At 40.2% G+C, this 16731-nt stretch overlaps 1 protein-coding gene across 1 annotated transcript in view; it reads right to left on the bottom strand.

Annotated features, from left to right (window-relative positions):
- LOC122558714 (cadherin-8-like) overlaps positions 1-10272 on the bottom strand; it is a 309702-nt gene extending 299430 nt beyond the window's left edge. The window contains exon 1 of the mRNA XM_043707506.1: positions 9452-10272. The gene's annotated coding sequence lies outside the window, so the exon portion shown is untranslated. The remainder of the gene's footprint in view (positions 1-9451) is intronic.
- Between the last annotated feature and the right edge of the window lie 6459 nt (positions 10273-16731).

Below are 16731 nucleotides of genomic sequence, written 5' to 3'. Positions count from 1 at the left end.
AAGTTAATAGCCAAAACTTTATGATAATTTGCGAGGGGGGGGCGGTCAGTTTCGCTCAGTTGGCTTGTTTGCGGTGCACAGTGATGGTGGGTTAAATTCCTGCACTAACTAAGTTTACTGTGAAGGACGCTGCTTCTCAAACTCCTCCCTCACTTGAGGTATGATAAGAAGTCACACAACAACAGGTTAAATTCCAAAACATTTATTTGAAATCACAAGCTTTTGGAGTGCTGCTCCTTCGTCAGGGGTAGAAGCAATGCTCCAAACAGTTGCGATTTCAAATAAACCTGTTGGACGATAACCTGTTGTCATGCGACTTTTGACCTTGTCCACCCCAGTCCAATACTGGCATCTCCACATCACCTAAGGCACAATGACCCTCACGTTAAACCATCACCATACGTCTCTCTCTCTCTCTCTCTTTCTCTCTCTTTCTCTCTCTCTCATGAAAGAGAAACCCAATGATCTGTTAGAACGATGGTGACATCCAACAATCCCATAATGACCTACTTCAACAGTACTCCAAAAGCCATAGCAAGCTGGGACAGTATGATACATCAGCGTTATTCTTCCTGAGGTGTAAACAGCAACAAAATCAGCCACAAAGTATGAAACATGCTGCCTTAAAGCAAACCTGCATGTTTTCTTGAACAAAATTTCTAAACTGTTCAAGATAAATTGATTGTCCAATGATCACAGACAGCTGTCCATGTACATCATCTGTTGAACAGTGTGACATGATTTTTTTTTACTTTCAGAGGTGAGCATCACAACAGAAATGGATTCTAAAATAAAATAAAGAACTGCTGATGCTGGGTTTTTTTTTTAACTCATTCACACAGGATGAGGGCATCACTGGCCAAGCCAGTGTTTATTGTCCAGAGGGCAGTTAACATTCAACCACATTGCTGTGGGTTTGGAGTCATATGTAGGCCAGACCAGGTAAGGATGGCAGATTCCTTCCCTACAGGACATTAATGAACTAGATGGGTACTCTCCCCAGCAATCAACTCACAGTCATCATTAGATTCCTCCTTCTGAATTTCACTGAGTTCAAATTACACCATCTGCCATGGCAGGATTTGAACCTTGGTCACTAGGACATTACCTACGTCTCTGGATTAACAGAGACCACTAGGTCATTGCCTCGCCTTGAATCAAGCAAAAACAGAAATTGCTGGAGAAGCTCAGCAGGACTGGCAACATCTGTGGAAAGACAGAAACAGAGTTAACAATCCAGTGACCTTTCTTCAGAACAAGTTGGGAATAGGTTTCAGGCAGGTAAAATGAGTTGAAGCTCAGATCAGTGAAAAAGGGACAGAATTGAGAGGCTGTATGGCATATTGCTGCATGTATGGATGTTTAGTGAAGGCATTATTGCAACTGGAAAAGAACACACTGCTTGGATTCAGCCTGTTGACATTCACTGTCCAGCATCAGGAGCTAGGACTTTGTTCAGCAAACTCCCATATAGACGAACAAATAAAACAACGGAGCTACTGATACTGAAAATCTCAAACCCACACAAGAAATTGCACAGAGAAACTCTGCTATATGTGTGTGGAGAGAAAGCAGAGCCAGAGTCGAGAGTTCTGAAGGTCAGTGAACTTGCAAATTTGTCAGGTTTAGATGACTCTTCATCAGAGCTCTGGGCTTGGGGGTTTAACTTTGTTTCTCTCTCCGCACGTGCTGCCAGACCTGCCGGGTTTCTCCAGCAACTTCTGCTTTTGTTTCTGATTTTCACCATCTGCAGTGTTTTACTTTAGTCTTGTAGGACTTTTCTGCTGGGGGTGAAGATTGGACTGGGCATGGTCTCCAAAAGCAAACAGCTGGGGGAGTAGAGAGGTTTGCAGTAGACTGTCCCCAGGGGAGGGGGGTGGGGGAGGGGGACTGTACACTGACAGCTGAGAGGGTCTTTATTTTATTGTTGAAATTGAGATTTCTACACAGCGAATTTGGTTTTGAATATCGACTGGTCTGGAAGCATGAACTTATAGGATTTCTGAGGCTGCTTTTTGAGATAATGCATGGAACTTAAAGGTTGAAACTGATTCATTCATGATCTCACTGTCATAGGAACGGTCCAGGGAGTTTGTACAAATCCATTTTTCATTTAGCCCCAAACTAGCCCGAAAGAGAATGAAGGAGTTATAAAAACACAGAGGAACTTAACGAGTTTCACATGGAGTTTCAGGAGCCTGCTAAGTTACCAACATAGAGCATTGTCACGTTCTTTGTTCCAATTGTTAATGAAAAGGAAGATTTTTCTTTTAATCGCAAATGAAGCAGAGAGCTTTGATTTATTTTCACAAGCTCTCAGCTACTTTATTCTGAAGTGATATTGCCAGAGACGATGTCAGACTTCATATTGACTTACAGGTCTCACTGGCTGAACTGTAGTGTCAAATGTACCCCATTCTCATGACTAAAAGTCAAAATGGCTATTGGTATAAAATTGCTATTCCCAACTCATCTCTTTCTCACTCATAGTGGTGTTAATGCTTCAGAAATACACTCCCAATCCTGATTTCTCCATGTCCAAAAATATCTCAAATTTACAGCCCTCTAGCACTTCACCTGTTCCTGTCACTGTAACCTCCTCCAGCCTTACAACCTCCTGAAGTCTCTAAGTCTGCTCCTTTGTTTATTCCCAATTCCCATCCTCCTCTATTTGTGGTTGTCCTTTCATCTCCCTCCCATAAACCTGTACTTCCTTGTCTAGCTTTCATCCCTGAAGATGCAGCTTGAAAATAATATCTTTGACTGTCCTGATATCTCCTCATGTGGCTCAGTGTTAAAATCTTCCTGACTGGATGTAGGTTTGCTCGCTGAGCTGGAAGATTTGTTTTCAGATATTTCATCACCATACTAGGTGATATCATCAGTGAGCCTCCGGATGAAGCACTGGTGGTATGGCCCGCTTTCTATTTATGTGTTCTGGTTCTATCAACAAACACATTGACTTGGATCCCATTCACCATCCCATTCAACAGGAAATGGCATCGCCACCAGAAATGACATCACCATCCCCAGGAAATCTAATACGTAAATAGAAAGTGGGCCATATCACTAATGCTTCATCTGGAAACTCACTAATGATGTTACCTAGTATGGTGACAAAACATCTGAAAATTAACCTTCCAGCTCAGTGAGCAAACCTACATCCAGAACTTCAACCTGAGCTACAAATCTTCTCAAAACTCGCTCTTCCAGACTCTTGTGGTGTAGTGGTAGTATCCCTACCTTTGAGTCAGGGGGCCTGTATTCAAGTCCCACCTATTCCAGATGTGTCTACTAACATCTATGAACAGGCTGATGAAAGAGGAAGCTTTGTTTAAAACTCATTCTGATAATATTCTTGTGAAACACACAGGGACATATTACGTGTTAAAGGAACTGCATAAGTGTACGTAGTTGGTTTTCCCAATGCAGGTGACCACTATACAGTTGATGGAGAGATTCTGAAATTAGAACAACAGTTTTGGACTAGGAGGGTAGGTAGAAGAATGCATGCTTGTATATCTAGAGCTTCATGTCTATCTTGGTGAGATTGCAGAGAGGCAAGGTGCTACTGCTGAAGTCTTTCCAAGTGGTGAATCCATGGGATAAACGTTTGTCAGGTATTAGCATAATATTTAATGAAGCAGATTGGCAACTCCATTTTTGCATTCCCTATCCGGGCCATATATTGTGTTGTGGCTAATACATCATATTAATATAAGACCCACAGCAATGACTGACAAGTTGTCTAAGGCTCTTTGCAATTATTTGCACTTCTTCTCGGCATTTCTTTTGCTCAATGATGAAATTATTGTGTTAATAAATGTCTACTTGGACAAATCTAACTGCATCGATACAGGATCTTCTTTGGCAACAGGAAAAACTGGCCATTTGATCCAATAATCGCATCTATCTTTGGCAAATTTTATCCATCTTCAGTTAACAGTAATATATGAAAGAAGGAGTGTTTTTTTTAAAATAAATCAACATTTCATTCAGTTAAACACACTAAAATCTCCTGCATCTGCTATTCTTTGTTTTATTATATCATTATGTGAAGTTTCCCAATCAATGTTGTTATATCATGGCAACATCACTGCCTTTACCCTATCAAAATGCTTGTCTTCCTTGTTATTTAACCAACATTTTTTGTCACATCCTTCCCTTCTTGTAATGCTTCATATTTTTTTAACTATATGTGTTGCTTGGTATTTGAACCTTTACTTTCATCACAAATATTCCTGGATCAATTTTGCCTTTTGTTTTGGACACTGAATCATTCATCTCTTTGACCTGTTATAACCATGCCAGCTTTTTGGAATAATTATTATTGCTATTTGCTTTGTCTTCCCTCATGATCTTATATTTTCTTCCTTTTTTTTCAATATGTATACAATTCCCTTTTAAAAGTTGCAATTGAATTGACTTTCATTAGCTTAACTGGCAGTATATTTCAGACTGCAAAAAACATAGTGTTTTTTTAAAACTAATCTCCCACTGATTCTTTTTGGTAATTATCTTAAATTTCCTCAATCTTGAATATTTCATGATTGCACAGAAATTTCCAGTTTTGTAGAAAGATATTTCAAACTTATTTAATCTGCACTCATTCCTTCTACTCCACTCACCTTCGTACCATCTCAAGGACAATGGAACAATTCCTATCATTAGGTGACCAGAAGATGAAATTCAAAATGGGGTTTGATCGACAGCCTCTATGCTAACCTGGCACATTTGATAATGCTTGTACTCCAGGTTAGAAAACTATGGATCCAAAGCCAATATCAGAATGAATGCACAATCTGTGCCAACACTATACTGAGGGAGTGCTGCGATATCAGCAGTTAGCATCCTTCAGCTAAAGAGCCAAACCAAGGTCTTTTATGGTTACTTAAATGGCATTGTAATATCCAACAATCCAAAGAAATATCATGAAATCCATGTGATATTCTATGTAATACTCTCACCTCAACAAAAATGCTGAATTAACAGATCATTCATATCATTGATGCTTGTGTATCACGTTTTATGACAATTTTAGATGATAGCATTATATCAACTACAGTATTATTGTATATAAGCCCCTCTAATTTGGATTATCTCCCTTACCTCCATTGTTAACTGCATTTTAACAAACTGTTACAGATTGTTTTTATAATCTGGCTGAAAATGAGTTTTAACTGGTGATTATAACATTCATGCGATAACTTAATACATACTGACTGGCTTATCCCCAGTAATCAACTGATAACTATCAGTCGTAGCGATTACATTGCAATTATTAATCCCTCAGCAATGACAACATCACACAATAGCTGTCGAGAATTGCCATGATAGCTGCAGTCTGTTAAAACAGACAGAGAACATTTTCCAATCCCCACCCTCACTGATTACTCAGCAGAGCTTGTTGCAAATACCGGTCATCGGAAACAATTTCAAAGCTGTAATCTTATTTTGGGGTTCAGGCAAATCTGGTAAACAGCTTGAACTTTGGTCTTGGGTTGTAATGTAGCTTTCACGATTATATGTACCCATTATTATAGTATATATAATGCTCCATACTATTTAAACAGGATGTTATGGTCGAGTGAATATGTAGTGTAAATGCAATAAATATTAAACCCATGTAAGGTAATGTATAATTTATTATGTGCGAGCAAGTTAAAATCCCATTAACTCATACTATGATATTAAAATTTATAGCAAAGTATCATTTTAAATAATATATATGCAAAATTTATATATGCAGCAACTGCACTGAATAACACAAACATGACTATTGTCATTACGCAAAGCGTAGCATATTGTGATATACTCAAGAATGTTAAATCCAGGTATGACATATACCTTATAATGTAAGCCATTCAATTATTTTTCAATAAGTACATCCTATAATTCACTTTAGTTTAATAATATGAAGAATTCTCAGCACTCTATTATATAAGGCTATGCCATGCTGTAAATAGCCCCTCTTTTAGACTATATCCTTAGTTTTCTGATGATTGAGCGAAATAATCCTGATTTTCTCAAATGGAACAAAGATTTTTAAAGGAATTAAGGGCTGGGATTTTTACTTTTTCTTGTAGGAGAGTAGGAACAGAATAATGTTGTTCAGGATTTGTCTCCCCAGCAACTTTTTATAATCAGCTTCATCCATCAGGACAAGCAATCAGGATCTAGGCCGGAAATCTCATCTGGGCACTTGCTGAAAGCCCTCAGCACTACCTCGTCCCACCTTACCATGGTCTTTAACAGTGTCTTTCTACCAGCCATATCAATGCTGCATTTGTATTTGCTTAAAACATGTTTTATTGGAGCCATCACTTTCATTCCAAAAAAAATACAAGCAATGTTATAGACAAAGACAAAACTATAATTGTCACAAACATATGAAACAAAGCCACATGCCTATGAGATAGAAAGGTAATAAATATTGGTTTCTGGTAGACTCAGTTAATTAGGACATATGGGAAGGTTGTGCCAATTTGAAGTGGGTAGACTTCCTAGAAGACAAGCAAAAGAGGCAAATATACAACAAACTGACACATGTGTCCTTCAATGTCCTCTCCAGCGCACCCTTCCCCCAGCAATGTTCAGCGCACGTCTGGAATGCACCATTAAGTGGAGTCAGATTCACTGTGGGTAAAAGATTCCATAATCCTTGTCACTGACTTCGATCCGAAGACTCTCACTGGGAAAAGAAGTGGATCTGACTAGGTGACATTCCTGGACAGGATTAGACCGATGTGAACATTTCCCCCTCTGAACCAAACCCTTGTCCCAACCCTGTACAGTCTTGGCGATCAAACACAATCCGCCATCAGTCACAATTATAAAGTGGTCACTCGGTTTACGTCTCATGGTCCAACAAGAATCAACACTTGAGGCTAGGGGAGCAGAGCAAGATACAAACATGACAGTACACAGTCAAGGAGGAAGCTCCAGTCATTCATACCTTTGCTGTTCATTGAGGGAAGCAGATGTGAAATAGCTCCTGGGTTGTTTCATACAGTCAGCACCTCATGCAAAATGCTGTGGTTGGAATTGGTGAACATTTATATCCTTGTCCCACCCCAACCCCCCCACACATCTCAATTGCACACTGCACTACCTAATGCTTGAGGTACTGCCTGTCCCCATCAGGGTTTCCTGGCAGTGCTCTCACTGTAATACTTACCCTGGAATAAAAACATAATTGAAAAATAAGGATTAAAACTACATTCTGTGCACTCTATTATATTTGCTCACCGTTCAGATCTAATATTTAAATTTTCAATGGCAAAGCTGATTGTTGGATTCTGAAGCTTTTCAATCGTGACAGCCATACACTGTGTAACTCTAACTCCTACATATTTAATTAAAGTGGGGTTTAATAGATTCAAATGCATTCACTGCTAAATGGGTTTTAGCACACTTTATGATTTTTTTTTAAGGCTACGTTTTTAGATAGGAAAAGAAAATCCCTGCTACGATCAGGTAGTGAATCTTTTGCAATAGAATTGTTTTCTAATTCTATGTGACATTGCTTCAGAACACTTTTTTTGGGGGGGGGGGAGGGGGAGTCAGAACAGAACAATTTAAAGCTAATGCATGTATATGATATGAAGCAATTCTGTGGTTTTCAGACCCCGGACGCATTTATCTAGAGATGTCCACACGACCGTCTGGTCTGAGCAGATGACTCCCGGCTGTCTCTCGCTCCCGCGAAGACAGCAATATGTACCTTACGGTAAAATTAACTACCGGGGCCATGATGTTGAGCGGCTCGGTGTCCTTTTATTTAGTTAACAGCGGCTTTCTTTTCAAAGGGTAGGCAGTATTTTCACCTGTGATTTGTCACTGGCAGGGCGACATTTGCCCAAGATTTCCCTGAGTTCAACTTGGTCACATATACTGACTGTTAGTAATCAGAGCCGTCACTCTGCAATGTGCCTCATCATCGCGGCAATTGTGAGTTACATTATTAAAAATAGAGCGCTTACTACACCCTTTCACCATCAGGCTTCTCCAGAAACATCTGTTTCCATTAACTTTATTATTTATTTTTAAAGTGGATAATTTATAATTTCCACCTACACCTGACCTGAAGAAGATTGCGTGTATATACACACACACACACACATATATATATATATATATATATAAATAATCTCCTGTCAGTTTAACATCTCGTCAGTGAAACTACAAAATAACTGCCCATTCTCCCGGTGTTGGCTCAAGCAGAGGTCTGGGCTGGAAACTGCAGTAGTTTCAAAAGCAGAAAAGCGTGAAGGAGTTAGCCAAGGGAGGGTGAAGAAGGCGTCAGGGGGTTTTATTTTGGTGAGTGGGTGAGTGCGAGTCAGTGGTGAGGGCGGATTTGTCCCGGGGATGACTTGCTTTGGAAGGTGATAGGAAGATGATGAACCTTCCCACACCGACCTTGGGTTTTTGGGGTAGCATTGGGGAAATGATCTATCTGCTACGGAGGGAAGAGGGAGAGCGATTTATCAACTTCCGTGCAACTTGAAAGCGGAATACTTCGCACCTGTGAACACGAGACTAAAAGAATTCGAACTCCTGCTGATTTTTCGAATAATTGCGTCTAAGTGCCAAGATATTTACAAAATAAAACAGCGCCTTATTCCAGTGTGGCTGTGATTTCACATCTCTGCCTTCGCAAACTAAGTTCCGTTAAGCTTCTCCATATCCCTTGCAGAGGGCACACTGCGATTTTATCACTGGATCGCATTAAAACGCCGAAACCATCCTGTGCCCCACATTCATTTCTGAATTGCTCGCTGGTAGAAGGAGCGCCACAGAAACTCCGAGAGCAAGCAATGTGGCAGCTTGGGACGGACGGCTTTCACATCTCTCTGCTATTGGGGTTCCGCTATTCCTGACCCCTCAGTATCTAAAGTGTACATTGAGAACTGCTGCGTCGCGGTAGTTTTTAGTGGCGAGAAATCTCCTGGATGTGTAAGGGGACTGGGACACACCTTAGCTCACTACAAACCCTACTTTGCTGGTTTTCCGCTCTACGTGCGACATATATAGTAGACTGGGGGAGATAAAGCGTCTAATTTTCCTGATGGCGCCGTTTGAGTTGTCCGCTTTAGATGGTCGATCTGATTTATAGTGAGAGCGGATGAACGGGTTTTTTTTTACTGTCTATTGATAGGGACATGCCAGACCGTAAACGCTTCAGTATGGGTTTAACCGTTTAAATGCAATGGTGGGGTGGGGACGGAGGGGGTGTTGGGGGTTAGGGGTGGGAGAGTTAACAAACTCACTAGCCCTTCCAGTCTATAAACGTCAACAACAGGCAAAGCAGGGGAGAGGGGTTCAGGGGTTCAAGGTAACTGGAGCAGGGATCAATCCTACGGAAAGGACAAATGTGAGGAGAGGGAGAACGAAGCGCTCAAATGCAGAGAGTGAAGATCAGAAATAAAAGTTGGAATGTTTCCTCTCCTACCCGTTTATACGAAGCGATGACAACGACAGGGACGGTCCTTTCCCCCTTTGTTTTCGCAATATGTCAAAAAGGATGCAAGAGCCCATCGCCTGTTAGGCAGCCAGCAAGCTTTCCAGTGGCTTGGAGCTCCAACCTTGGCTCTGTGCGATGCGCCGAGTGCCGAACATGTCCAGTCAATCCCAAACACTGGCCCACATTGATGGAATGCGAAGCTTCCAGTTTACTGAGGGGAGGCGTCACACAAGACAGCACTGACTCTGGGGGAGAGTGAGTTTAACTTTGAACAAGCCCCTGCCTCGGTTAGCCCTCTCCCGTTTCCCACTCTCCGCAGTTCAGCGATCAGGTTTTTTTAAAAAAATAAAGACAGAGTAGACACCGGAGAGATCAGAATTGGTATTCTCAGCACGCAAACTGTACACATCTTCCCAAACACACACATACACACAAGACTTTCCCTTATTCAATACAGCGGCGGGCACCCCCCCCCCCCCCCTGTATGTCTCTCTCTCTCTCACACACACACACACACACACACGGCTTCAGCATCATCTGAATAAGCAAAAGCAAAAATAAAGCACAGAACGCAAGTGGAGAGATTACAGCATCGCGAACGAAGGTGATCCTTTCTCCTACTTGTCATGGATTAGACTGTGATTCCGCCAGCCAGGTTCCCAGTTTTTCACCGCTCCTCACTCACACCGAACCGCCTCGTTCCCCCAGTCTCGTCTTCTGCCGGTAGGTGAGCCACAGAATGAATGTCTCTTTATTTTTCCCTCCCAACATCTCATTCTCCCGTTTTGCGCTGCATTCCCCTCCAACCCTCCTCCCCCTTGCTTTCCCCCCCCCTCCCGCCCCCCTGAAAGAAAAGAGCCCAGTGTTCTTTCTTTCGTCTGGTCGAAGGAATCCTCAAAATAACTTCAGTTATAAAAATGTATGAGCTGCAGAGTGTGTCTTGCTGACTCTCCTGAACTGCTTGGTACTGGCTCCTTAGCAGGGAGCCTCCCCAGACAGCTGTTATTGGACTGTTGGAAGGGAGGTCTGGAGCTCCGTAATTAATGCGAGCTCTTTCATGTAATGTATGTGAGTGTGTGTGTGTGACAGAGAGAGAGACACATACACACACACACACACACACACTTTACCATTCAGGCTGTAAGGTCGCTGAGGACAATAAGCGATCATGCGTAACACCTCACTGTTGACTATCGCTGTCTTCAGCTCACCGTTTAATACAGAAGCAATTCCTGACAGGTTTCACACTGCAGTTACTTCTGATGGGGACTGGGGAAGGGGTGCTGCTAGTGGTAGGGTGACTGTCTGAATGTTAATAGGCCCCGGTATCCCTCGCCTAAACTGAGTATAATTAAAGTTAACACGGATCCAAGGCTGGAATCGTCTCGCTCAGTATTTGCTAGTCAATGTAACTGTCAATGAAACCGAACGGCGTGAAACCGGCCGCTCCATCGCCAGTCTTTGCTGATTTACCTTCGCGTGTCAATAGAAAATTCAGACCCGCTACAGGTGAAGGAGAGATCCCATTAATTACATTATTGCATGTAGGGTTTATTGCCATGCCGTTTTTATTGCTTTAAATTAACATTTGCGACGCTGATGTAGAGTTGACAAGGATGGAATTTTCATCATTTATTATCCACCAGCTACACAGAAAGTAGCAGAGCTGTTCCTCCCTCTCAAACCTGTGTAACGTAAGGCTGAGACAGACTCACTTACTCATTCACACACAGGGACCCGCTAATAGGGTGAGAGTGTGTCACTCCCAGTCTCTCACACTTGAGTTTATCTCTCTGTCTCATGCAGCAACACAGGGACAGTTCTCACCAACCTCTTCACAATTCTGGAGCAGATGGGACTTGAACTGGGGTCTCCTAGCTCAGAGGCAGGGACACGACCACTACACCACAACAGAATGGAGAGAAGACGGACAGTCGTAGGCATTGGGGCAAACACGCTTGTGGTAGATTAATGAGGATCAGGCAGTCAACTGATTACAAACAATAAAAATAATCACCCAGATGGGCACATATAATATCGCGCGCACACACCTACAGTGTTGTAAAAGGACAGTTAACATGGACAGTTACTAATGATATATACAGTTTTCAGGTATATGTTTCACACACTCACGGCGTGACTGATAACCCCACAAGCACATTCCAAATTGCGTGAGACATAGCAATGAGGGAACTCGAGGTTTGGAAATAAACGTGAAATTCACAATGTTCATTTTAGGAAGCAGGTGTCTAAACCAATCAGAACCTCCCCCATAAAAGTGGAAATTGGTTTATCATTTGCACTATTCAACTCCTGATTTCTTGTTATCCAATATTCATTTTCACATGTTCACAAAGTGAACCAACATCATGACTGACAAAAGCAAGCACCGATATCGAGTAAAAACTGACAAATTAAACCCATGAACGCTGATGGCTGTGGGAAATACCCTCACAAAGTTGAGGAGAGAATGTGGATTGATACTATTCATTGATGGATTATTCAACAAGTAGAGCCATTAGAGAAATATTTCAAATTAAAGATTGGTCAATTTTGCTTCCCAAAGATCAAAGATTCAAGACACATTGTGAAAAGCAAACACTCTGATAGGACCTCTATTGGGGAAAGAAAAATAAAATTCTGCATTTATGTAGGACCTTTTCTGATCTCAGGAATCCAAGTATGGATCATTTTACAGCCAGTGAAATAACTTTGAAGTCCTATGTCGAAAAATCAGCAGCTAATATTCACACAGCAAGCTCTCATAGGCACAATCTGTCTCTTTGCTGATGTGAGTAAAAGGAACATGTTAATCAGGTCATCAGAAAAACCTCACCTGCCATTCTTCAAAATAATGCATCCTCAACATCCTTCTGAAATGCCAGATGAAGCCACACTTCAATATCCTGAAAGAAGGCACCTCGGTCTGTGAGGTAGCCTCTCAGGATTGGACTGGAATGTCCACCTCAAACTTGTACTCAAGACCCTGGAGGTTGACCCACATGCTTCTGACTCCAAGGTAAGAGTGATTTAGGAGCAAGGGTTGCTCATTTCATAAGTTAAGCCTTCTTCGCGATTTGGTATTTTTAAAATCCATTCAGGCATTGTGGACTTCGCTGACTCGTCCAGCATTTATTCCACATCCTCAACTGTCCGTGGTGAGCTGCCTGATCTGTTCATGGCTAGCCATCGAAACGCCATGACTCCCTTTGTTGGATAAATGTGTCGGAGCACTTAGAAATGTTGCGACTTCCTGCTCAGCTCATATAACATTTCAATTGCTCTCTGCTTTGACTTCACAAAACAAAATCAAAACCTATACACTTTACAACACAATGTGAGACTTTCCAAATCCTGTGGAATAATGGAATGATACAGCACAGAAGGAAACTATTCAGTGCACTGTGTGTGTGCCCACCCTTTAGTGTAAATGACCAATTAATCATACTCCCTTGCTTTTTTATCATTGCTTTGCAAATTGTTTCCTTTAAGATACTTACCCAAATCTCTCTGAAACTTACTATTGAATTTGCTTCCACCATTGTGTCAGGCAGTGCATTGCAGATCACAACTTGCTACATAAAATAAAAATAAAATCATCATCTTGCCTTTAGTTCTTCCAGTCATCTTAAATCTGTGCCCTTTGGTTACTGGCACGTCTGCCATCGGTAATAGTTTCTTTTTATCTATTCTATCAAATTCATTCATGGTTTTGAGCATTTTTATTAAGTTCCCTCTTAACCTTCTCTGCTGTATGCTGCACATGAACTCATTCCATTTCACCTATTAGATTTTGCATATGTTTAGCTCCAAGTTGCGTTGTTTAATGTAAATACAATATTTCATAAGAGCTACAATTTACTTTGTCATAATGCATCAGTAACAATGAAAACTGGTATAACTTTATTTGCTACTCTGTTTATTGTTCTCTCCCTCCTCTAACATTTCCTCTTTTCTATAGCATCACATGTCCTTTCTGGCTAGTTGGGATTAATGTATGAGGCTAAATGGTCAGATTTAACTATCCATTCAACTTTGAAGGGGAACAGGCTTGAATTCAGGATTTAGTCTGACTCTGGCTTCTGTTCAGTTCATACATATCATTATCAGCTAAATCACAGGCTTGCAATCGTCAGCTACAAAAATAAAAAAGAATAATCCCCCTTTATTCTTTATTTAAACAAATAAATAAATTATTTGAATCTGGACATTTGAATGTCATTGGCAAAGCTTGCATTTATTGCTCATCTGTATTTGGTAAACATTGCCCTTCTGTTGAATTAATAGTTGTGGTTTGATGTAATTAAATATAATGCTAGGTCACTTCAAACAGTGAAGAGTCCATCAACATGTTGGCATCAGACTGGAATCACATGTAAGAAATGTAGGAATATCGCATTCAGAGATGGCAGATTTCCTTTCTGAAATTACTTGAATGAACCTTTCAGCTTTCATGATGTTAAAGTCAGGAGTATTTTTAGTAGCATTGACTTACTCCAATTTTCGGATTGGTGCTAAGGACTCCTTGATCTAACACACAATGATTTTGGCTTTCTGTCCCTTTTGGAGTAAAGTGATATACACATTAAGTACTGATGCAAAGTTGTCTGGTACACACCAATATTAATATTGCAGTAGAGTTCTGATGGCTTGCAAATGCACTATTGAGTGCAACCCTTTAGTACTCACATCCAGTGTGTGGCTTTGAGGTGGAAAACACTTGCTGGAATATTGGACATGGAGTTCAAATCCTATTTTAGAAACTGGAATGCAAAACCTTGGATGAAAATCCTAGTGTAAATTTGAGAGAGTGTTGTAACATCAGTGCTGTCTTTCTGATAAGGCATCAAACTAAGGTTCTGTCTGCTTTCTCAGGTGCATCGCAAGACCCTACTGCATTTTGAAGACAATTAGTAAAGTCCAATCATAAAAAAACCATTATTAATTATTGAATTAATAGTTATTACTGTGTTGCTTTATGTGGCATGTTTGCTGTGTGAAAACTGCTCCTTTTTCTCCATAACAGCAATGATTGCAATTCAAGGAACATTTAGTCAGGCTGTAAAATACCCTGAGGTCAGAAAAAGCACTATATAAATGAAAATTGTTTCTTTTCTTTATGAGACAGAAATCTAGTATCAAGGAGATGATCAATATTTTATTGGGTTTCGATACATCCTGATTTAAAAGAGAGATTGTGTTGATTAGATATAGACATAATTTGGCCTTAATGTTTGGATGAGAAACAATCTGATTACAATCTTGTTTTATTTCAATTGGGGTATGTAACTATTTCACGAACTGTGGAGAGCAATAGAACTTAAGATAATGAAACAAAGCATTTTCAAAAGGGCAGAGAAACAACAACAGCCCTGTCATTGCTTTAGTACAGAGAGTTGTTAGAATATGGAAATCACTGTCTTAGGAAGTGGCTGTGGAAAATAATGTTGGTGTTTTTACAAAGTGAGTACTTGGGAGAGAATGGAAAGATAGGATGAGATGAGGTAGACAGAATGGTTAGGACACTAATAGTACAGTATAACCAGCAGCACAGGCAGATTATCGAATCAATATTGCACAGAAGAAGACCATTCAGCCCATTGAGATCATGTCAGCAAAGAATGAATTTGGTCCAACTAATTGGGACTTGAATGAGGGACATTCTGGGTTAAGTGCCTTTGGTTCAATGATGCCTAGCTAAATTCATGGAGACATAGTATGCTGTACTGAATGCTCTGTTTCTCTGCTGGATGTCCTATGTCATATTGTGTAACTTACATTTATGAAATGCCTTTAAAAATGACAAGAAAATTCACATTAGTGCAATCAGACAAAATCTACCAGGATTTCCTTGATTCTGGAACAAAATCCAGAGATTGTAAGCTACAAATTATCACCCTGCTATTCAAGAAGAGAGGGAGAGAAAAATAATGAACCTTCAGCAAGGTAGCCTGGTATTTACAACAATGTTAGAATCTAGTTAGAAAACTATAGTATCCAAGGAAATAAAATCCTAGGCTTATGAAAGGAAAATCATGTTTAATTTGGTAACTATTTGGTTAGATAAGGGGAACTAGTATGTTTGATTTCTCAAAAGTTACAAGACTCAATAGCTTACTGTAGTAAATTTGTGATCATAAAATTGGGGGCAAGATGTTAGCATGGATGGATATTAGTTAACAGATGCAAGACAAAGACAAGCCATACTCAAGATGACATTTTGTAATGAGTGAGTTACTATAAGGATTACCGCTTAGGCCCCAGCTATGTGCAACATGAATCAATGACATGGGTAATGGTGTTGAGGGAATAAATAAATGATTCATGAATTTCACTTGTTTAGAAGGTGGACTTGCATTTTTATAATTTCATTTGGTCCCAGATTCTCCTGCTGACCTTGCCGCACCATTAATAATTTGCATTTTTAATAATTTTCAGCAAAATAATTAATTGGAATTGAAATACAAGGGGAACAATCCAACTCGAGGCACTTTTCTTTTTACTCATTTAAGGGACGTTGGCTTTGCTGGCTGGGTCAGCATTAATTGCCCATCCCTAATCGTCCTTCAGAAGTGAGTTGCCTTCTTGAATTCTTGAAATACAATACTGTTGGAAGGGAGTTCCATAACTTCAATTGAAATATTTCAATTCAGCAAAATTGGGTCTAAAATTTATTCCACTGTTTGTTGAAGATGCAAAACTAGCTGGGAAAGTAACACAAAAGCTGCAAGTGCATATAGACAAGTTAATTAAGTGGGCAAGAATGTGACAGATGAAATACAACGTGATAATATGTGAAGTTATTCACATTTGTAAGAAAAGCAGAAAAGTAGCATAATTATTAAATGGTGAGAGATTGTAAACTGCTGGTTTTCAGAGAATCTGGATATCCTTGTACATGAATCATAAAAAATTGCTATGCAGATAGAGCAAGTAATTAGAAAGCAAATTATATGTGAGAGTTTATTCCAAAGAGATTGGAATGTAGAAGTTAAGATGTCGCATTGCAATTACAGAGGGCCTTGGTGAGACTGCAGAAACAGTATTTCCAGATAGTTATGATCTCCTTATCCAAGGAAATATATACTTTTGCCAGAGATAAAGGTTTGCTAAACCAGTTCAAGGGTTGTGGATTGTCTTATGAAGCAAGGTTGAGTTTAAGCTTGTTTTACCTGGTATTCTGGGGGATAAGCAGTGACCTCTTTGAAAAGTATGAAATTCTTAAGGGGTTTGATAGAATAGATGATGCAAGGGCTTTCTCCCATGAT

The sequence above is a fragment of the Chiloscyllium plagiosum genome, chromosome 17 (genome assembly GCF_004010195.1).
Source record: "Chiloscyllium plagiosum isolate BGI_BamShark_2017 chromosome 17, ASM401019v2, whole genome shotgun sequence".
Taxonomy (NCBI): Eukaryota; Metazoa; Chordata; class Chondrichthyes; order Orectolobiformes; family Hemiscylliidae; genus Chiloscyllium; species Chiloscyllium plagiosum.
The sequence above is the reverse complement of the archived record's forward strand: the minus strand, read 5'-3'. Positions and strand labels throughout refer to the sequence as shown.